Source organism: Accipiter gentilis, chromosome 12 (genome assembly GCF_929443795.1).
Source record: "Accipiter gentilis chromosome 12, bAccGen1.1, whole genome shotgun sequence".
NCBI lineage: Eukaryota > Metazoa > Chordata > Aves > Accipitriformes > Accipitridae > Astur > Astur gentilis.
This window is the reverse complement of record NC_064891.1, coordinates 1,584,191-1,607,633: the sequence shown is the minus strand read 5'-3', so window position 1 is coordinate 1,607,633 and position 23,443 is coordinate 1,584,191. Positions and strand designations below refer to the sequence as shown.

Sequence of the window (23,443 nt, the reverse complement as noted above, 5' to 3'; positions counted from 1 at the left end):
ATACTGTTACAGTTGAACCTCAAACTCGGGGTTACAGCATGGGTGCAATCATGTGCTGCGCTATGCAGATGGTCTGACGAGATAGTCACAATGGTTCCTCCGACCTTAAAAATCTACTTGTCCTTTCTCCCCCGGCTCAGTTGCTTGGCCATAGTCTGTTGCCTCCCATACACAGAAGGCTTCCTCCCTCTCGGTTCTGCACCCTCCCCACCATCTCCTCATTCAAACACCACCAAGGAAGGTTCTCTGCCTCTCAACTACTAAGAAGAAAAGGTTTGTTGCTATTTAAAGTTATTCCTTGGGGTATTCAGAGTCCATTTTACCCTCTCCACCCTTCTGATTATAGTAAGGCATCTTCTCTGAAAGCGTAACCTCACACTCTTCCAGTCTCTCCCCCATAAGTCTGCAAGACTCTTTCACGGTTAAGCCGCTGGCAGACAGAACAGCCAACTATGCTGAGAAGGACCAGTTTAAAACAAAGAACCGCCCCATAATTCAACATTCATTCATAAAAATCATAGGCCACCATACTTTGGAATTCAGCAAAGTCTTCTCCTATAATTACACTAACCTCTTAACCCAGAAAGTGGATGTAAGATGGAACAACTGAAGAAGTTCCAAAAAATACGTATCTGCTCACTCAGCTAAAATACTTCATGCCATTGTTACATGACCTGCTACTTGGTCTTGTTGTGCCATACGCAAAATACAGGAAGTAGGTATCTCCACAGAAAACAGAAGTAAGGAACTTTTAGACTTCAGTACCTGTATGACATAGCATTTAAACATGAAAATCCATTTACTGGAAAAATTAATCTTAAATTTACTAAAGGTCTTGACCTAAAATGGCATAATTGTGCTTTTTTTTTTTATTGGATATATTTGGACTTAAATTTTCTCTTCATTCTACCAAAAGAAGGCTTTGATTTTTATTTTTCTTTTCTTTAAAACATTATTCTTAGCAGAGGTAAATTTAGCCATGTGGGAGTTACAAGGTTCCTTTTAGATACATTAGGACTGCTATCTAAAATGCAGAATTATGATCACAAATTTTATTTCTGAGAGAACGAAGCCTGACATGCAGATCCCATGATAAGTTTCTAATGACACAAATGTGGAGGGTAACAGGAAGCAAATAGGAAAACACAAATGCCAACTATAACTCTTGTGTGTGTATATAAATGTACACACACTGCATGTTACCTGCAAAAGCAAAAACAAAACTGATTCAGCAGCTGTGCAAGATTCATACATACACAGATAATAAGAACAGTGGCTTACAGCTAGGTTTTCCACCCTCCGATAAAATCCATGCCTGCTTCTAGTTCCTAGTAACTTACTGCTTCTCCCCTTAGTATCCCCATCTTTAGCTTCCTCAAGTCTTCCCCCCCAATTTCAAGCAGGACTTTTTTTTTTTTTTTTTTTAAATATTTCTTCTTCTCCACTCCTGGTACCTTTCCAGTTTGAGATGAGGGCTAAACATATAAGAATACAGTCATCTACGTTCTTATAAAATGACCGCGTCTGACAAATTTTGAGGTGCAAGATATGCCATGCATCCCTTTTCATAATCACATTATTTTATTCTGGACTTTATTTAAGTTAGGTTTAGATGAGGCACTAAAATGATCTGCAATTGCCAGTGAACTCGTATTTGTTCCTACTGAAATCACCAGCAAGAGGGAGGAAGCTATTAATCAATCTGGTCAATTCCTCATTAAGTAACCAGGTATAGAAGCCTGCAACTAATCTGGAAGGTCAGGGAGAGTGAGGAAAACACTTTACAAGATTATTATCTTTTGTCTTGTTTCTTTGTTAATAAAGGTTTTTACTATAATGTTTAGCCTAATGTTTCACACACTTAAGTTTCATTCTTATGACAGTTTCTTTAGAAAACAAGTCCTTTTCAAGGCTATTGTAGCAGCTACCACCACAAGTATCTTCTGGCTGAATAGTAAGATGGAAACTCTTGTTTTAAATCTGGTGAAGTGCTGGCTTTTGTTAATTAGAGCACCACTGAGGTGCCAGGACCTAAAGTTACACACTGTACATAGGGACTTGCTGCCCCATCTGCCCTGGATGTGACCATGGGGCTGGAGTTCGGAGCTGATGCTGGGGGCACAGCAGCTGGCCACGGGGCACCTTGGACCACATTACCCAAGGGTCACCAACACACACTGGAGGCACTTTGACGAGTTTCCAGCTGAACTTTCAGACTGCTAAATCCAATTTCAACAATTCCAGTACTACTATTCAATTAGTTCCACTCCTCCTTCTGCTCTGTTAGTGTAACAGTACTCCTGCAGCACTTATTATCAGCATATTACTAGCATTTCAGTAACATATCGCTCTCAACAGAAAGGCCTTTTTCTCTTCCCTGCCCTAGCTACACTTTCACAGAGTTGTATGTTTTGCAGTGCAGTTTTGCACACAAAACACTACTATTTTACAAAAAGAGCCTATTTCCCATTTTCTCTGAAAAATGCAATTCTTTCCAACTATTTTCCTCAGTGATTTACAAAGATTTTCCTCTTGAACTTCAGAACAAATTCATTAGCTCTTTATCATTGTGTCTAGAATCACAAAATACAGTGGATCACATCAACTTTCTTGCAAATACTTTTATAATAATATACATTATGGTGGCAAAATTCCCATGTAGTACAAACTAACCTTGAGAAAGATGTGTAAAAATAAAAACAAAGTAAACCCAAACTATTTAACCTTATTTTTCTCATCAAGTTAACTCCTTTAAATGGAAGTGATTTTTAATTGTTCTCTCTCTTAAGCTAATAGTTGCATTTCCTATTGCCTGCTAAGGCAATGTAAATAGTTGAAACACTACCAGATTGTTGCCTTCCCAAGCACCTTTTTTAAAGTCCAATTGCTAACTCTGTAATCACTAAGTAAATCCTGCAACCCGAGCTCAGTGAAGTGCTACCCCCTACCACCATCACCACCTTTGAACACTATTCCTCTTCAGAATCAAAACACACTTGGGCTCATTCTGCTACTCCAACACAATGACCAGTTCTTTCAGACTGAAAAAACATATTGTATGCTGGAGAAATGGGAATTTGCGTTTCGTTTCACATGTATAAATCTGAGAGATAGAAATCTATTTCCGCAAAGGGACTCATGCTCATTTCACAATGAAAAAAAAAAAAATTAAAACAATAAAACCCCAACAAACCCAAACCAAACAACTGAAAAGAATCTGAATGTCAAGCAATACACTACGTGAACAAATGTGGAAATAGTATATTCTCCAGATAAGGGAAAAGGTGTAACAAATTACATGAGTGAGAATCAATTTTTTTTTAGTTACCTTCTCTGAAGCATAAATGGAAAACAAAATTAATATGTATTGGTTTAAATTGAATGTTTCTTGCTCTGGCTCTGCTTATCAAGTGAGAACTGGCTGAAAGGTCTTAACTTTTTAGTTTGGTTTAATCATTATTAGGTTCAACAAATTCAAATCCAGCCACCTTGATTTACTTCAGGCCACTTAAATCACTGTATATATGACCACCTGAGAAACTGTTACATATTTGATCTTAGCTATTAGTTATTTAATTGCCTATTTTACACAACATACTGTTGTCCTCTGGACAAAGTGAGTGTCACCCTCTAAACTTCAGCATCCTGAAGTTATCTTTTGACTGTTTCTTACTCAGGGTCCATGTGAGACTCTTCTACTTCTCAACCCAATTTTTTCCCCATCAGTTTTCACTCCAAAATAGGCACAACAACAATTAAATGCCATTTTTAATAATACAATGGGGGTTTTTGTTTTTAAGTTTTCATTCTTACATGATAAGGTGCATAACAGTGAACAAGCACTCAAAAGGGCATGTTTATTCTTGCACAATAATGGATAAAAACTAAGACTTCTTTGAAAGTGAAAACAATTAGGTATAAACTATAAATAACCACTGTAACATACTCTGTGCTCATACTACTCTCCAATTAACTTGGAGATGAATGGTTCACTACATATCTTAAAAGCTCTAAGAGTTTAACAACACATTCCAATTTTATCTGCCTAAGACAGCTTGGTCCAAAAGGTAGACCCAATTAAGCTCCCCAATTTCATTCACTGGATCACAGCTCCTAATGACTTTTTCTACAGTAAAATCCATATTCTGATATGGAATGGTTCAGTTTGTTTTCTAATTAGAGCCAGATTTCTGCTTCCAAAGCATAATATATAACAGAAAAATACAACGTTTAATAGCAATCCACAAAGAATTGTTGTATACTTTCCCTAAGCACAGACGGACTACATTTAGCACAGACCAAATTCTCAGGAAATGTATGAAGCACATGCGTTAATGGGTTTTAAGTGGCTGTGAGGAAAGGGAATAAGTTGACATGCATAAAGTTGATCAAGACAATTTCCAATTCTACACACAAAGGCTTTTACAAATAATCTGAAATCTGAAGAGTAAGTATTTAAAAAATTCAATGAATTTACAAAGTTTTTGGAGAATAGTTAGAGAAGTTTTTATTCTGAAAAATGAGATGTTACGTCTTTGACCATCTAGTAGTTTCAGAGCAACTCGAGGCTGCAATCAAAACATCCATTAGACCACTCCACGTTTCAGAACAAGCAAGCAAGTGGTTGTCAGTGCAGCCAGTAAATCACCTGATCCTATTACAAAATCAATTACTGCAGCACATTTCTATTGCTACACAACCTGATAATGGCAAAATGATATTGGATAGCTACTGCAAGGTCAAGAAAGCTGCTAAGAACATCTGAAATTTGTCTTTTTATCTTTTAAGTCCAAATTATACAGCATCCTTTTAATGGTATAGTTAAAATTTAAAATATAGTTACCTTCTTCGGCTGATTGAGACATTCAATGGATAGTCTCTGCAACTGCTCTGATGTATGACTGCAAGATAGAAGATTGGAGCAGCAGGTCGAACAGCCCAGCCTCTTCATTAAAGAAGAAATAATGCTGCAGCCACAGCCACACATTGACTTGCTCATCAGACGAGTTTATTCTTAAAGAAATTAGGACCAGTACTGTCCCATAAACACTTAAAATTGGCCAGCTGCCTCATTCTGCAGCTCCCTGGCTGAAATTAAGACTGCTAAGCAGAAAGGGGGGGGGGGGGGGGGGAAGTGTTTCTCAAAAAAAAAATATCAGCCAGTCTCATCAGCAAGTAATACCTCACGCTTAAAAAAACATACACGTTTTTCCCTCTGTCCCTCTTTGCAAAGTAAGCTGCTTTGAAAAGATGGACTGTCTAACAGAGGAATAAATTCCAGGATGGCAACCTCTCCAAACTGCTTGCTGACTATTCCTTCTGTGGCTCTTGTCACTTCAAGTCTGTTTTGCCCTCCCCAGCAGCACAGCCTATCCAGCCTGGGCCCCAGACAGAGGAGGCTACACCAGCAGCCAACAGCCAAGAGCCCCACCCCGCGCAGTCCCACACGCTCGCCCACAGCATCCTCCACACCGGCAAGGGCCTCTGCAACCACACGGCCACAGCACAGAGCAGGTTATTGCAGACGTTCGGAGCTGCCAACCTTTTGTAACGCCTCTGCTTGAAAGGGACCTTCCAATTACACAGGAGACCTGTCTGACTGCTACATTCCGAGACTATTTGCAGCGTCTGGGAGGAAAAAAAAAAAAAAAAAAAAAAAAAAAAAGAGAGGAAAAAAACCAAAACAAAACCAACCAGCAAAAAGTCTTCTTAAAAAGTCAGAATGCGTGAGAAAAATGCTACCCAGGTCTAGCAAATCCTGAAATAAGAATGGCTGCTACAAACCTACGTGAGAAAAACACCAGGAAAAGCCAACAGAAATTTAAACCTGGGAAGAAACAAGCATGAGAGAATTTATAGTAGAATGTCCAAAGGTACCACAACCAACCCTCAAAGCAAGTTAGAGGTAGATCGTATAAGCAGCTTTATTAAAGTCTTTGAGGAGCCCTTTGCTCTTAGAAAAACAAAAAAGGCAAAACATTCAAATGAGCAGTCAGACATAAACAGGTCTTCTAACCTTTAGAAAGAAGTACACTCTGCTCAAAATGCAGTATTGAATACCTCTCTAATTTAACACACACAGGTAACTTACTGCTGGAAATGTTCTCTCATTTGCAAGAGACACTATATGCAATAAATATAGATTTCTTTTTTCTCTTCATTGAAAAAAAGCAAGTAATATTGTAAAAAGCTCATTTTAATTGGTTTAAGATGGTATGCAATACTGTTTCTGAAAGTAGAAGGTCTCACATTAACACAACTGCTTAACCCGATTATGGGATAATCTGACTTGAAATAATTGTCACTTACATTTATAAAGCTATCAGTGCTTGTTCAATAGCATCCTCTTTAGCAAAAGGTTAAGAAAAATGCAAGTGATGTGAAAGCAGCTGAAATTAATATAGTCACAAAAAAACTTCATTTTCACACTGCACTGAAAGCTTAATTTCTCTCCTGTTCTCTCACCCCTCCCTTTTACTCTTTCCCCCTCCCTTTCCTTAGTTTAAAGCTGAACTGAGCCTCTCCCTTCACCTTGCTCTGCCCTTTTGATATTCATGTTTCTATTAAATCAAATTCCAGTAGTATCTATATACAAGCATGCATAACAAATTGAACGATTAAAAAAAAAAAATCTTCGGTAGAGAAAGACTACAGATGCAAACAAGCAAAATAATGCAGTAACCTTTTACTCGCCTGCTGGAGGTACTGTCTGCTGCATAGAATTTTAAATCCTCATCTGCAGATGCAATTGAGCTGGTATTGCCAAGGACTTTGCTCTTCCTGTGCTGATTCTACACGGCTATTCATCGAAAGAGCACATTATATAGAAAATTTAAAGTAATATCAGGTGAAATTACTTAAATGGCTTGAAAGGAACCAACTTCCAAAAAAAGCAGCTATAGATTTGACCAGCCACATTTCAGAGATATGTCAGACACATTAGTGAAGAAAGTCTTATTGCTGATGCATGCTTGCCAGCAATGTGCAGGATGTGGAAGCAGAGAGAGCTAATGAAAAAAATTAATACACAGATTTAAAGTGCAAGGATCATGCTCTAATGCTCAACATTTCACATGTCCTGCATACCACAAAAAAATCTCTTTTCACAAGCATCTATTGTTTACAAGCTAAGAAAATGTTGTTAAAAGCAACGCCCACATCCCCCTACTTCAAATCCTGGTCTCTCAGCAGACTGCAGATCAGTTCTAATACAAATATTTTTACTGTACCTGTATTTCTGATGAATAGAAACACTAGCTTTTTCCTTTGGCAGCACATAGTTAAGGATTGCACAGATACATTTCTTAACAAGAAACAGCCTAAAGGAAAGCATTAATATTTGGGATAATGATTTTGAGTCTAACAGGGTTAGGAAGTACAAGGGTACTTCACTAGAATTTGTATTATTCTTGGTAGAAATGAAGCACCAGCAGTGAAGTCTGCTATTCATTATTTATGATTTTTTTCCCCTTCCGATGTCAGTTTCCTTAATGTACTATTGATCCCAGGGTGCATGCAGACATAGCATGTCAGTGACTGACAACCAGTTTCACAGGATAAATATCTAAAACATAAATTAATATTTTTAAGAATGTCAAAGTAATATCGCTGCAGGATTATTTTTTTTTTTTTTGCCTATCTATGGACAGCAGAATTGAAGTCCCACTCAGTGACATAGTTGATAGAAGTGAACAAACTTTTTTCACCCCACCCAAAGCAACCTATAGCATCATTCAAAACATGAAGACAGACTTGCTTAAATTTTACATTGGTGTTACCACTATATTTTGTTTCTTCTACTTTTCTAGTGTCTTATCAGCAAAACTTTCAATACATCTTTACTCCCCATAGTATGTTTCACCTGAAATTAAAAGAGCTTGCTATGAATCTTTTTTGTTACTTCCCTGTTTCAAACTGGTATTAAATGCATAATGTTCTCCTTCATAATAGTCATTGACAGGACAGAGTCATGAAGACAACATCCTCAGAACTGTGGTTACCTTTGAGAATACCAGCTATTTTTATCATTATATTAGCTTTCATGACTTCCACAAACTTAGTCAAGTCCAAACTTAAAAACACAGCAGGATTAGTTTATGGTTTTAAAGAAAAATTTATCATACTAACAAAGGCTTCTTGCAATATTCTTCATCACAAGTCACAGACCGTTTCTACTTTTTTTTTAAAAAAAGGCAAAGGAGAGATGATTTCATGCTAAGCTAAGGCCATGCTCTCCTGTATGCAAAATCTCAATGGGCAAACAGCCAGACACACTTAGTTAAAGAGCCTGGATGAAATATCACTTGGACACAGAGAGTGGAAAAGACTGTAGACTATGAAAAGTGTAAGTACCAATTAAAAAAATAGGTACAAATATGTACAGAATATATACTTCACTTAATTGCTCACAAGTATATACATATAGAAACAATATATAAATTATGAAACAGTTACTGAACAAATAATCAAATAAATACAACTTTGAACTGGGAGAAAGTCTTCCTACAAAAAGAGATTCTTGCGAAATTGGTGTAGCATATGATTAGTAATACACAATTACTAATCACGTGTAGTAGCAAAACCACTATACTATATAGAATTCATTGTAAGGTTTAAGTGTCTAAACATATTGCTAAGATCTAAACATACAACATGCCTGATATACAGTAAAATGCTCAAACTGAAAAAAGCCAACAGGTTTGTTACATATTTAGAAAGAGCAAGAGAATGCAAGAGAATCTACAACTCTAAAGGGTTTAGAAGGACAGAAGATACTTTCCACAACAAATGAACATGTTTCAAGGCAACTCTGAAAGATAGTCAGAAACACCAGAGATCCCCAGGGCTTTCCACATGGTCTGGTCAGCTACCCTGCTCTGTCTGCAGCCAGTTCCGCTGCCTCAGAAAAGAAATCCAACATGCAGAGCAAGCACATACATTATATTTTTCAATAGCTGGTCAAGAAAAGGGCCGGTTGGTATAATTCCTCAGAAATGAATTGATCTTCTCAAAGGTAATATTCAAATCGTTGGGAAAAAAACAGAAAAAAAAGCTGTTTTCAATACATACCTAACTTTTAATACAGTCCGAACATACACTTATTCGTGCAAGGCAAAAATTGGTACAAGGTAAGAATGGAGGCTTTTTGAAATTATTTTTCAAATGAAGATGATATCAATCTGAAAGAAATTCTATAAATCTCGTTAAAATAATAAAAGAACTTGTAGTGCCATGAACTGCACCTAAGCTATGTATTTCTTCATAATCCAAAAAGCTGCTTTATTGGTACATATAAAGGACTAAGAGTCCTTTCATATACCAGTACAATAGGTAAATAGATAAAAGATAGCTTCTAATTGAAGGTTTGCTACTGGTAATAAAAACTTTTAAAACCCCTCCATTGGGAGAAGCAGCAAACTGCTTTAAAAATTGCATCATCTGCTGCACTCTCAAGATTCCAACTTAAAGATGTGAGAATGGTCTTTGGATGTTTGCATTCTCATGTCCAAGATAATAAAACAAACCAGAAAGATTTAAAATTTAAAAAAAAAAAAAAAAAAAAAAAGGCAGTTACAGGATGGATATAAGAAGGAATGTCCAGTTTTACCCCAGATACAACGCAACAGAAGTGGTGGGTTTCAGCTTCATCAGCTTTTCTCAAGGTCCCTTCCTTCTGTTTGGGGTAGGGAGAGTTGAATGGGTAATCAAGCTCAGGCTCATTATTTCCCCTCTCACATAGGAGGAATGAAAAAAAAAAAAAAAGGGTGGGTGGGTAGTTGAAGAAGCAATTTGTACAAGCTTATGCAGGACAAACACTGGCTGCACCTCCTAAGACCCCCATCTCATACCTGACCCTCTTTGTTGATGACAAGTTTTCTAATTTGAAAAACAAAACATATAAACAGCACCACTCTCCAAAACCCAAATGGTGGTACTCTTCCCAGCTTCACCAATAGACATAAAAGGAAAAACACAGTCCTAGCATTTGCATTACTAGAAAGTGTTTTCTTTAACTCTTCTGGACATCAGTGGACTTGCCATCTTTCCCCTGTGCATCATAGGCATGTGACCTGAACCCTGGCTTCCAAGAGCATGAAAGCCCTGTAATGCTGGGAGGTTTGGGACTTGTGTTTCATTCATCTGCTTTGAGCTAAGAGTCCACACCACTGCCATTCTAATTTCTTAACACCATTCACTGCAGGAAATGCAGTGACATATCCAACTAACTGAACCGACAAACATCTCAGGACAGATACATGATCATCATTAGCCATCCAAATTAGAAGCTCCCTTTGCCTAAAAGTGCATGTACACCGCCTTCTCATTAACTCCATACTGCGTACATACTTTCAGTATTCATCTTGCATGCTGTCCATCTACCCGGACTCTCTGCTGGAGAGAAAAAAAAAAGGTGATAGGATACCAACTCGTTCTCCATAATTTTGTAAGAACCAGACTTGAGATGTGTTTATTCATTATACCCAAGAGACACCCGCATACCGACTGCATGTCTTTGTCCCAACTTTGCTACAGTACTCCTCCCAGCTGAAACATCATTTGATATTTATTGCAAGTTGATGCAGCAAAGAAGAAAAAGTTCTTCCTGTATATGATTAAAGTGTTCTCAACATTTATTCCAACATACTCATGCAGAGCCTAAAAAAAAAAAGAGACAGTTAAAAGCGGGGTGGGGGGGGATTAACATATCTTTTAGAGTCAAGGTATTTTGCACTCTAAAATTGAATCGCTCCAATCCACAAGCGTTGCATAATACGGAAAACTGTAGTAAAACTTTAGAAAGTCTCCTGTATCTACTCTTACCTAAGCACCATATGTAGGTTAGTCTCCCTACTCTCCTGGCCATGCAAAATCCCCACAGTCTTTCTCACTCTATGTGTTCAGTTGCCTTTATTGCAGGCAAGCAAGGAAACAAGCGGGGGGGGGGGGGAACGTAAAAAAGGAGAAATCACTAGCATTTTTTTGATGAGCAAGTCCTCCACCCACAGGTCTTGCCTCCCTAGCTAACCTCCCTATACTTCACTCCCCAGAGGAGTCATATTTACCTCTTCAACTGGACTGACTACCTAAGTAAAAATCATACACCTTGAACAATTCCCAGCACATGCTAAAACAGAAGAAAGTCCTTTCTACCATCTTCCAGCTATATGAGAGAAAAAAAAAGGTTTAGTCCACACAGTGAGTATAGTCTAATGAGGGTAATCAGTGTGGGGCTTGTGAGGATGTCTCCTGAGAGAGCAGGAGATGATCCAGTGGCAGATTTCTGGATGCCTTTTCTAGTGGGCTTAAGGACAACAGATTTCATAATTTGGCTTGGGAGCTAAAATCACTTAGCTTAAGTAGTGCTGTTAATAGACATGTGGTTCCTGGCATTGGATAGGAAGCCTACATTTGAGTCATGAACACAGGCAGCAGCAATCACTCGCACCAAATTAGGTACGGAGCTATTACAGCTAAATACGCAGACATCTGCACAGGAGTTATTCCTCTCCTCTAGTCTGCCCAAATGCTCTTACGGCTTTACTGAGTAGTCTCTACTTCCCCTTCTCTTCTCGCCTCTTCCCTAAAAACCATCTGTACAAGACAGTTTTCTACACAGCACGGGAAAACAACTGGAGATTATAAACCAATCGAATACAAGTAGTCAGTAATCCTTCAAGTAAAGAATAAATTCACACTACCTATATTACCTACTCATTTTCAGTATGCTAAAATATTACCTCATAAGTATTAAAAGTTGTTAAAGATATCCACACATGCCTGTTTTTAACAGCTGGTAATTTTCCTCCTTTAGAGCTCTGGGAAGCAGTTTGGGATAAGCACTTGGCTGACTGTCAAGTTACAACCCAGTATTGAAATAGTTAATATTTTCCTCAGAGGTAACTCTCAGTGCAAGCATTGAATGTTTCTCTCTTTCAGGGCTCTTGTTTCAGGCATCTGCTGATTTAGGAAGAAAACACTATCAATTTATGTTTGGTACTTCTTTTTAAAAGGTGACTTATGAGTGCTACCCCTTTTCAAACAGGGACAATGGAAAAAAAATCCCAAATGAGTGTAGAAGAAAACTGACATCTTATGGAAGGAGGGATGCTCCTAGCCTGTAATAAATATCACAGAGGAAGCAAGTGGTTGACTGCAAATTTCAGAGCCACCCATTCCCATTACCACTGATGGAGATGAAGATGAGGACAACCGACTTCTCAGAACAGCCACACTGTCACCACTAACAGGACGGTAATTTTTCCACAAGAAGCACAGGATAATAACCAGGCAATTCCTGCTACACCCTTGGAACAGAATGCTGCTGACCTGGCAAGGTTGAAACACGAGTCTTAAATGGTGGTTTTCAACCCCTTTATGCAGGATTGCCACAAGTAACTTAGCCCAGACTTTGCATCTGACCCCTGGTCCCCTTGTCTCCCTGGGGCAAAGGTGGAGGGATGAGAAGTAACAGGGACATAATCTTACATTTGTGTGTCATGAAAGCCTGATGCTTGCAGAAAGTGTCAGTCCTGCTGTATATGGGCAGACTGACTCCAGTGCCTAGTCACAGGTGGGTGCTGCCAAGTGACATGGAATGAGAGACCACACTCCCTTCCCTGCTACTGGAAGAAGTACCACATCATCCAGCAAGGTGCATTTTTGGCAAGAACTGGCAAAACAGGAGAAAAGCTCTCTGACAAAACAGCCAACCCTTAGATACAGAAACTATCATGTCCCCATGTCAGATCACACCATAAAGCAAGACCTGTAATTCTTTTTGTTCACTGTAATTTCAAGCAATATTAAAAATTACTAAATTCTTTTAAAAATGTAACTTACTCTCATCCATAATCTAGGTCTTAATAGAGCTGCAGATAGAAATCAGCTTTATGAAATTCAGTTTTTCACCAGTATTTTTTGAAAATGTCAAAACAAAAAATAACACACCAAACCAAATATGTGATTTATCCATGTCTGAGTACAGAGGAAAACAGACCTTCACTTTCTGGTTAACCAATAGGAATATTTCAAATAAGAAACCTTACAAGCTAATTTCAAAGTTCAAGAGAGAAAGACAACAGCCTTATAAAGATCAATGATCCCACTATATTTCATGTTAAATCAAGAACCACAACAACAATGAAGCTATGCTAACCCTCTGTGCTTTTCAGACTGTGCAGGAAACAAGTGGATTGCCCTTTATTACATTCAAGATGTAGAAAACTCAAAGATGACTGGCTACTTCAAATAAAAGCTTACAACATTAATATAACCCGTATCAAGTAACAGACATTTTTTGCCCCATTTCTCTACTCAAGCCTCACCCTCCACCTACAGGCTTACAGTAAGGCAAAATATTTACTATAAATATTATCTTCTGCAATACTCTGTCTGAAGTCCTTATTCACTGCCAAATGCATTTTCATTACCCCTTTGGAAGTCACAGTCCAGATCTTTCTGCACAGCCTCACCCATGGCTACAGTTAATACAATCTGTATGAGTGAGTCTATTTTTAATTTAGATACAAGTTCATCACAACATACAATTACATCCTCTGCCCTTGTTAACTTTCTGGTGAAAATCTGGGGCTTCTTAATCAGAGAAGCTGGCTACACTGAACAGCAGAAAATATTAAAAGATGTTGATGTAACAGGATGAAAAAAGCACCTTGCTTGTTAACTTTTTTTCATATGAGATCATCAATCTGGTAATCCTAGAAGGGAAACTGTGTCCTCCAGCTAAAAAAAAGTTAAGGTAATCCAAAGCTATCAGAGAAAGTGAGTGTTTTGCAAACTGTACTTTCTAGAGAATACTTCGCATTTCCTTAACAAAGACTAAGTGAACTTCAACTCTAAAAGTAAAACAGATAAAACCACTAAGGCCAACCTAACCCAAGGTAAACAGAAGTTACATTCTTTCATCAACCTCCTCCTAACAAAAAGGAGGTGGCAAAAAAAATCGACATACATATAGATGCAGTGCAAAATTTTTTTCACAAAAATATGTAGTATGTCAGTTCTTGAACTGGGTTGAGTAGTAAGGAACAACCTATAAGAACACTCCATATTTATGATTGCTGTATACTGCATTTCTTAACACATCTTATAGTACTTTCATCCATTCAAAAATCAGAGACTGATATAAAAATAACTGAAGAAATAGCTAAATCTTTTCTAAACCATCAAATATATTTGTATTTATCAATTTATCTACAGGACAGAAAACAAAGAGACAATTAGCTTCTCCTTACCTTTTTATGCCATACCATCTATTTTCTACACAGAAAAATCGATGTATTATCATGTGTTAGCTTAACCTAGACAATACCAGTAACAATATCAGTACAGATGCTTCAGTACAAGCTTTAAGTGTGTGCCTGAATGCAAAACTGAAGCACTCTCCATCATAAAAGACACTAGCTAAAAACACACTAGCACAGGTGTATTAACTCCCGGTACAGTCACATCTTGAATTTTGCTGAGCTAGAGTAACTCAGTGTCAATGCTCACCACAGGGAAGTTCACCTAAGGCTGCTGCAGTTCGATGAACACTGGCAGCAGAACCACCTACATGAGCTTCAAAAACGTACTTCATTCCCCTCTCAGATGTTTCCATCCCCATGTCATCCCTGGCCTTGTGTTGGCACAAGAATCTGTGCAGACTGCACAGATATTTTAGATGTTCTCTAGATAATTAGTTTTAATCTGCCATAGTTCCGAAATCTAGTTCACTGCACAAATGCTCCAAAACTTCTAGAAGTCAAGAGTCAGAAGCTGATCAGAAGAATTTGTTTCGGTAGCACTGCCTACTTTAAAGTACTAAAAAACTATAGCCTAACACTCGTTTTGATCTTAGCAGCAACGTTGCTTATGCCAGGTTACACAGCATTTGATCTCTCATTTCAAACCCCTCTCCCTCCCATACGGAGGGAAATACAGAGGTATAATTGTTCATTTAGTTGGACAAGGAAGAATAGGAAAATTGATTTGGATGAAAAATAACCCAGGAAAAAAAGAAGGCCACACTTCATAAGATGCCCAATCTAGATCACTTATGCTACACATGACTTCATCAACGTAACAGAGAGGTGGACAGTGAGGTGGAGGGTAGAAGAGAACAGGAGAGACAAAGGGGGCCAGGGGAGACTGGGGATATTGCTGGTTGAGCCAGCAGGTTTATCACGGGAACTCAAGCACAACCAAATCCATGGATGTTGTACGACATACTGATGAAATCGTTTGTTGCTCTGTTCCTCATTTCCTTGTCTATAAAACAGGACTTATGCTTACTATGCTTAGGGCACTCTGGTAAGGTAAAGAAGTTGAAGACTAAGTTATTTACTTACTATATTAGTAATGAGGAGATAGAAAAGGAGGGTTACAATTCTTCTTGAAGACATAACAAGAAAAAACAGCTAACAGGAGAAATAAGTAGTTTTCTTTCCTTTTCCTGTAACCAAATTATAGAAGAAATAAATGTTAAGGGTTTTGACATGACGGTGCCAGCTTGCCAGAGAGAAAGAAGCACTCAAAACTGAGAGCAGAGTCACAGCAATAAATATTCTGAACCCGGCTCAGAGGGAGCTCGAGCTGGATGCGCTCTAATGTGCTTGCTCAAAGCACTCCAGCCCTTTAATCGTCCACAGTTGTCGTTGCATTTGAGCAGCAAGTGGACCCACAGCATTAGAGGGGAAGAAGAGAAGAACTGACTTAGAACTAGCACCCTAGCTATACAGGATAATTAGCCATCAATGTAACATGCTAAACAAACTTTCATTATGTATTACCACAACAAGATTTTACTTCTAAATGACGACTAGTTCTTGTGTTTTAAGGCTCATTATTTTCTTGGGTGTTAACATACTTTAATTAATATCAAGATGTGAAAGACCAATTAAGTAGGGAGGTCACAGTGAGGTCACCTGTGCACATACTGGGAGCCAAGTTTTACATACACACATCTCTCTGCAACCACTTAGAAGTAAGCAGCTAGTGCAGATGAAGCAAGCTATACAAAGTCATGTAAGGTTTAATAAGTTAAAATTAGTAACTGGAAGCAGAAACGTATACAAGGATCTTGCAAAATTCACATCTGATTACATACCTTCTACCAGTTTTTATTTTTATAATTAGGAGAAAATATTCAATTTCTCCACAGTTCCGAACATCTTTGGTCCCAGAATATCCAATCTACAAACCATCTTTAGAATACATAAGACTTAATGTTTTTCAAACTTCAGGAAGTACTTTCTCCCTAAAGCAACACCAAGATGAACTGATTAGTGTACAAGTATATGCAAGAACCCTAAATAACAAGCACTTTACATTCTAGGTTGATGAGCAGAAAAACTAGCAAGATATACCTGAACAACTGAGACCCTAAAGAACAAGCAGTTTATCATTCCTGTTAAGATCATGACATTCTTTGCTCCAGACTTCAGACCCAGGTTTGAACAGACTTCAAAAAAACATTTTCCTTGACCTACAACATACAGAAAAGTTAACATGCTCATCAAAACCTTGACAATCATATCTGAGCTAATTAACAGGACATCTACAGGCACCATTAATAAAAACACTGAAGACTGAAAACTATACTATGACATTACTATTATCATAATTTACTAACTAAAGAAAGTAGTAAAGTAGTACAAGTGAAGCTTTTACCAACGTAATTCTAAGGTGTTTACCTGCAACACAATGTTTTTCTTAAAGATTCTTCACCTAATGGTATTTTTATAACATCTGACGAGCAACTCATGGGTGAATGTGATATTCTTAGTACGATGCATCCCAAGCAACCCATTCCCAGCTCAGTTTCCTAAGGGTCATATTGAAGAATGTAAAACCTACAGAATAGCACAGGATCTTGTTAGACCAGCTGGTTTGTTTTGCTGTTTGTTTTATTTTTCATTGTTTGGGGGTTGGTATTTTTCCTCTTTGATTTAGTTGGGAGTGGGAGAGAGGGAAACAATGACACCAAGACCTTTTAGAACATAAAAAGAGTATTGCTGTTCATTTTGTGTAGCCGTCGTTCAAATATAAACCTCACTTTATTTCATTTATTGTAGCACTGTAAATAGAGTGCTCGAGGACACAGTCAAGGTGAAGTCTCAGTTTGCTCATGCTTTTTTTTGTCTGCTGTAACATAACTAAATCAACTTCAATTAAATCAAATGCTTTAGTTAATCAGTGTAACTAATTTATCATTTGCCATTTACACCTAAGAATTCGTACCCTAGAAAATTCCACCCCCTCCCTTTTCGTTAGCTGGTATAACAAGGCATCCAACCCTTCTTCCCTCTCCTGCCCCTCACTGCACAAGCCTGGTCTTCTACCCCATCACAGCTGCAATGCCGTTATGATTTGCTGTATCCACTTCTCAGGATGCCTAGTATATCCTGCGTCTCACACATTCCACAACACAAAAATTTTAAGTAATTCTAAATCTCTTAGGCACTAAGCTTTCAAACTGGCATAAAAGAAAACATATACAATCTGAGCACAAATATTGAATTTCTCAGTGACTAAGATTTAAATCAACAAGACACAAGGAAGAGTTCTCCCACATTGTTTCTTCAACTTTTAAATTGATGTATCTGGGAGCTTTTCAATTGATGTATCTTCAATGTTTCAGTGTTACATAAACATTATACTTCCTAGACTTCACCAGCTAGGAGTGACTTTATTGAAACACACATGTAATATTCATTTGCAATTCTAGGTTATATTTACTCAGTCAGTCACCTTTCCCATGAAGGTGTGCCACTGTCCCTCCCAGTATTGTATTCTAACACCTGGATATGTCGCCTGCATCCATGGCCCTGGTTCACTGCAGTCCAGTTCCCAGACTCTTAACAATCTGACTTTGAGTATTCCCGGTTACAATGGTCAGCCTGGCTTTTATCACAATGCTCTTCAGGGCTACCATACAGTTTGCCACTCCTGAATGCAATGTGGGCCTTTCAGAGCAGATACCTCCAGCTATGTTACATACTCATCTCAGAACAGTCTTTGAATATTAGTCCCCCTAGCTAAGTAGCAGTATCATTGGAGCATGTCAGATAAAGTATCCCTAAAGAACTTCAGTTTATGTCATCTTTAGGATATCAAAATAATTTTCTTAGCTTTCTGCAAATAGTTTCTGTTCCTATCCACTAGTTTTTCTAGTCAGTATTTTAATGCAATGTATGCAATGTAAATAAGTCTTCATGGAACATGTCAGTCAGTCACATTTTGAACCCATTAGCCAAAACATTGTGTCACTGAGGAGCAGAAAACATTGTATAATCACCTCTAGGTATGAACAAGGCCCGTAACTCTATTTCAAACCCTCCCTCTCACAGTTTTCAATTGCAAGATTTTAGTTTTATACTAGCATTTCATACAAGTTTAAAAGTTCACCCAAATTTAAGGAAGCATTCCCCTTAAATTTTTGCCAAAAGAATAATTTTCTACTAAAGTTTATATTGAGCTAAATATTTCATCCTCCTCCAACAGCTGGCAAATCAGCATATACTTCAAAACTTCAGTTAAAGAGACAACTGCAAGTATGTTAGTAAATATTTGTATATTTTGTGCAACTGAAGCTGAATTATAAACTGGCTTTCTCACCTAAACTAAATTGGTGCTTGTTTACCTTAAAAATGCCTGACTGTAAATTGCGGCAGTTGAGAAACTGCTTCATAAGCAGCTCAGTCCACAACACAGAGATGTTCTGTAATACCATTAGCTGTCTCAATTAAGACCACCCCAGCAGGCAATCTCAGGATGAGCTTAATCCATGAACCATCCTACAAAAGGTGTCCTTTTGCCATCCCTGCAAACAGATGGCAGCAGCCACCGTCAAGACAGCTAGGTTGTTTTGTCTCAGGGCAGTCATGGCTGCTCTCCAGCTTTATCTCACTGGAGGCAAGTCATCCTCCTAAAGGCCATTCAAGGAAAAGATGACAAACAGCAGCACTCTCTTTTCAGATATTAAAGAATGAAGGGCTGGCTACCATATTAAATCACTAGCTGCAATGTTCTCTTACAAAAAGAACACATTTGTTCTTTTGCATGATGTTCAGCTCTGGAACAAGGTGGAGTAATATGCATTAAAAGCTGTCCTGGAAATGTAGTGGTTTCCCAAAGAAAAAAAAGGAAAAAAGTACATGAAGTGACTCCTTTGTGTTGTTTGAAGTGTTAAGTTAAGGAACAGAATTCTAAAATCAATTTGCAATTGGTATCTAATTAATTTGCTAGAAAACACCCAAGACCTTTCTGTGGATAATTGTCTAGTGGAAGTACAGTTTCATTTAATTATTCTAAATGCATCTAGCTCCAGATTTGAGCAATAGGAAACATTACACAAAAAGATAAAAAGATTTTTAAAATGGAGTTCCAAAGAGGGGTAAAAAAACCAAACCCAAAAACCAACAAAAACACTGATTAATCAAGAGTTACTACAACTCCTTAAAGTAATAATCAACAAAAAAAGTATTATTTTTTGAATGACTGTCCCAGCAGATCCCATTTCAAAAAAAAACATTACTACGTTTTCCACTGAGAATACTTGGCGGGGGGGGGGGGGGGGGGGGGGGGTGGTGTATGTACGTGTGTGTTAAATTCTTAGAAGACAGCTACTTTTCAAGTTAAACCAGAGACAACTGGCAACTTACTGGGCAACTTCACCTTTGCACCTTTTAATTAAACATGTCAGATCATGAAAAACTGATTTTTATGAAATATCTTTTGGAAATAATTAGTGCATTATTTTGTTACCTTCATTTTACTGCAAAGTATTTTTGCTAACAAAGTTTACAATGCACACAATTCACATACCAAATAACACAAGCACACAAAAGGTCCAAACAAGGATCAGACTTGATGGACAGATGAAAGCACAGAGGCTGCAAGAAGGGGACGGTATTCCTAAAGTGAGTGTGACCCTTGGCCAAACCCATCAAGAGCAGCTCCCTTTAAAAAGCTCATTCATTAACTACCAAAGGCTAATGATTCAGCTGTCTTCCAGGAAGGCAGCTAAGAGTTTTTGCAAGTCTAGTAACTGCTGGCTGGCAGCTGAAGGAAAGGATGTGAGGTGCCTGTGCTCCCTTCCACAACTTAGATCTCCTGTGGGACTAAAATTCAAAAGTTTTACAGTTCAGCTTGCTTTGTATTAGGTAGCACAGACCAAGTAAGAATCCTGCATAGATCCTAAAATTATGAAAGACTAGTTTTAACAGCAGACAGAACAATGAACAAAGAATATTTCACCATAATTTTACCCTACCCTTGGCTTTACTGAAGACAAACTTGTCTTCATATATCAAAAATCCCAAATAAGTTTACCTTTGAAAGCTACAACTCCCGTGAAGACAAACATCTTCCTATACTAATTCATACCAAACAAAGAAGCTTATACTGTACCAGTGCTCAAATTTATATGCTAGCTACAGGAGGTCCAATGTATTCATTTTCGTGTCTTAAAAGGAATAGACTAGAAATATTTTCAGGTAATTTCGTATGTTATGGGCCTTTTACTGTCACAGAAAAGTAACAAAGAGACTTTAACTCTGCATAACTGACAACCTATCCTGCAGACAGTCTCTCTGGCAGAGTCGTCTTGGAGGCATGTAGTCACGCATGAGACAAAGGCTACAGACACAAGCTGCAACAACAGAAATGCCAACTATTTCTTCTGAAAAAGTTTCACATCACAGGCAGTTAAATATTGAAGCAGGCTGTCTGGAGAAGCTGTGGAATATCTGTCCTTGGAGATATTAAAAACTTATCCTGAATAGCAACCCTGAGCAACTTCATCTAAGCTGGTCCTGCTTTGAGTGGGGATCTGAAATAGATTACCTCCAAAGTCCCTCCTAATCTAAATTGCCTTATGACTCCATGAAACTGAAAGGAGGAGCAGAGGTGGGGGGAGAGGTCAACTGTACCACATTGTAAAACAATACATTAACACATACATCAGTATACAGACTGATGTTTGATTTTTGCCTATAAAAAATGAGGAAAGGGTTGTAGAAACCCTTTTAATTTTTTTTTCTTTTAGATAGTCTACTATGTCTCCCCAGTGTTCTTCTGCTCCATCTCCCTATAGTAAAAATTAAGGCTTTTTTTTTTTAATGTCAATAGTCAAGAACATGTAATTAACAAAAATTCCATTCTCAAATTTCTTATTAAAAAAGTCATCACTTGCTTTTACAACAGAAGACTGATAGACCTTTTTAATATCTTATCAAATGAACTGTACTGCTCTCAATATTTTAATGATTTACAGCTGACTACCAAAGTAGGGAGAAGGCATAAAAGTTCTTTTTTAAAAAAAAGGTATAAACAGTATTTGTTTGATGTAATGGAGGTGAAGGCAGGCAACCATACAGAGACGAGGCCAGTGCGATCTAACAGGTAAGAACAGAGGTTATCAAGGTGTGAAGCACCCATCAGTAACAATGCGCAAGCCACTTCAAAGTTTTACATCCTCCAGAGTATGGAGTAGGTACATACTCAGACCCAGGAGGCTTCTCCTGCAGCTGTGCACATGCACTGAAGCACATCCTAGCACTCCACCCAAAGCAAAGAGAGAGGAAAATGCAGGGCATTTCTGATATATTTGTTTGGCGCTCCAGTACACTGACAGAAGTCATTAGAAGCTGAACCTTTGACTATCTATTGGATTAGTCCTCCAGCACTGAAACTTTGGCCCCTACTACTGACAATAGAGCCAGATTTTCATTCTGCCCACAAAAAAAAATAAATATCAGACTAGTTTAGACTTAAGGGATCTCAGGAGGTCTCCAATCCAACCTTCTATTCAAATGATGGTTCAATACGGAATTCAGACCAAGTTGCTCAGGGTTTTGTCCAGTCAGGTCTTGAAAACCTCCAAGGACACGGTGGAGGGCTTGCACTTTACAGTCCGAGCATGTCAATGTGTATAGATGCTTACCAATTAAGGATGTAAGAAAAAGGGAATACTGTAAGCAGAACTGAAAAGGAATTCAATAAATGTAACTGCCTGTGCAATTAGAAATGCAAGAGAAAGTCTAATGAGTAAATGATTTTCAAAAATCCCATGCAATTTTTAATAATATGAAGTGTAATATATTCACATTGTGTGTGCGTGTGTGTTAATACACATACACACAGAGGCTTTATATATGCACAAACAGCAGCACAGAAAAGATTTCAAAATTACACGGATTGGCATAGACCCAAGAACAGTTGGTGCCAATGGTCATGGTATCTCCTCCGCTGCCTCCTGGAAGCATTGCCCAAACACTTTTGAAATGGCTTGTTGTACAAGAATAAAATTCAGCATGCAGCAATAGTCTGAGTTGATACAGCAAGAGCAAGACTGCATTTGTAAAGGCCTGATAAAGATGCTGCAGCAATTATGATGCCAGATGATGAGAGCTGGGATGAGAGGTTTAACTATGTGGATAGAATACGAATCTCACAGATTTTCTGCAGGAAGAATCAGGGTGATGGCATGTGCAAAACAACAGCAACTGTCTCCTTCTTTGTGGCGACACACAGTTTTTCAAACCTGTATTGAGACAACGTGAAGTGACGTTCAATGAGGAAGCACAGCTATGTTTCTGGCAGTCTTTCTGCCCAGTGGGCTGCTACAGATACACAGTCAGTTCCTTATTACTGATCCTACCAGTCAGGCGTAAAATTACCCCTTCCCACCTCTGTAAAAACGCGGCGGGGTGGTGTTTCTCAGAATACCACTTGGTCTGGCATTGCCGTGCCAGCAGGGAGAAGCAGAGAAAGACCTGCCACTGGGAGGAGCTGCAGTCATGCTCGATTTTAAATCCTTGCCCTTCACTCTGGAGACTGCAAACCCGACGAGTTACTACCATTCCCGCACACCAGGTTCTGCCACCCACACAGAAGCTGCCTGCTTCAGCACACAGAACAGGGACTGAACAGGCATGGAGAACTAATTCTACATTTTGTAAAACAGAAGTCAGACTTTTGGACATTAATCAGTTGTGTTCTCCCCTCAGGTCAGTCCAAAGTCTTGTCTTAAGCTATACTGTCTGAAGCAAGCACAGAGAAAGGAGTAACTCAAGTACAAAAAAGGTACCAGCTTCCCTGAATCTGCAAGTGTGATAAACCAAACAGTTTCTCCATAATGCCACTTTCAACAAAAGATGAAATACTGCAAATAAAAAAAAGAAATTAAAAAATCCCCTCCTATCGATGTTTATTCCTTTGATCACAACTTCACAAATCAGACAAAAGAAACACTTCAGTCTTCACCATGCTACCTACGAACGGGGAAACAACAATGACTGAAAGCCTGGAATGGCAGCTTACAACAAAAGGCTGAAGAAACCGGAGTTGTTCAGTTTGAAGCAGTGCTTCTCCACCTTTTTTTGCCGCTGAGCCTAGCGCAGCACAGCAGAAGTCTCGAGGTTCAGCGTGGCTCCTTCCACGG

At 38.4% G+C, this 23,443-nt stretch overlaps 1 protein-coding gene across 8 annotated transcripts in view; it reads right to left on the bottom strand.

Moving 5' to 3' along the window:
• Positions 1 to 23,443, bottom strand: part of FBXW7 (F-box and WD repeat domain containing 7) — a 189,365-nt gene that overhangs the window by 137,875 nt on the left and 28,047 nt on the right. Inside the window, exon 1 of one of the 8 annotated variants that reach the window (XM_049814590.1) lies at positions 6,683 to 6,768. The exons of the other annotated variants lie outside the window; for them this stretch is intronic. The gene's annotated coding sequence lies outside the window, so the exon portion shown is untranslated. Of the gene's footprint in view, positions 1 to 6,682; positions 6,769 to 23,443 lie in introns of those variants that run through there. 8 annotated transcript variants of the gene reach the window in all.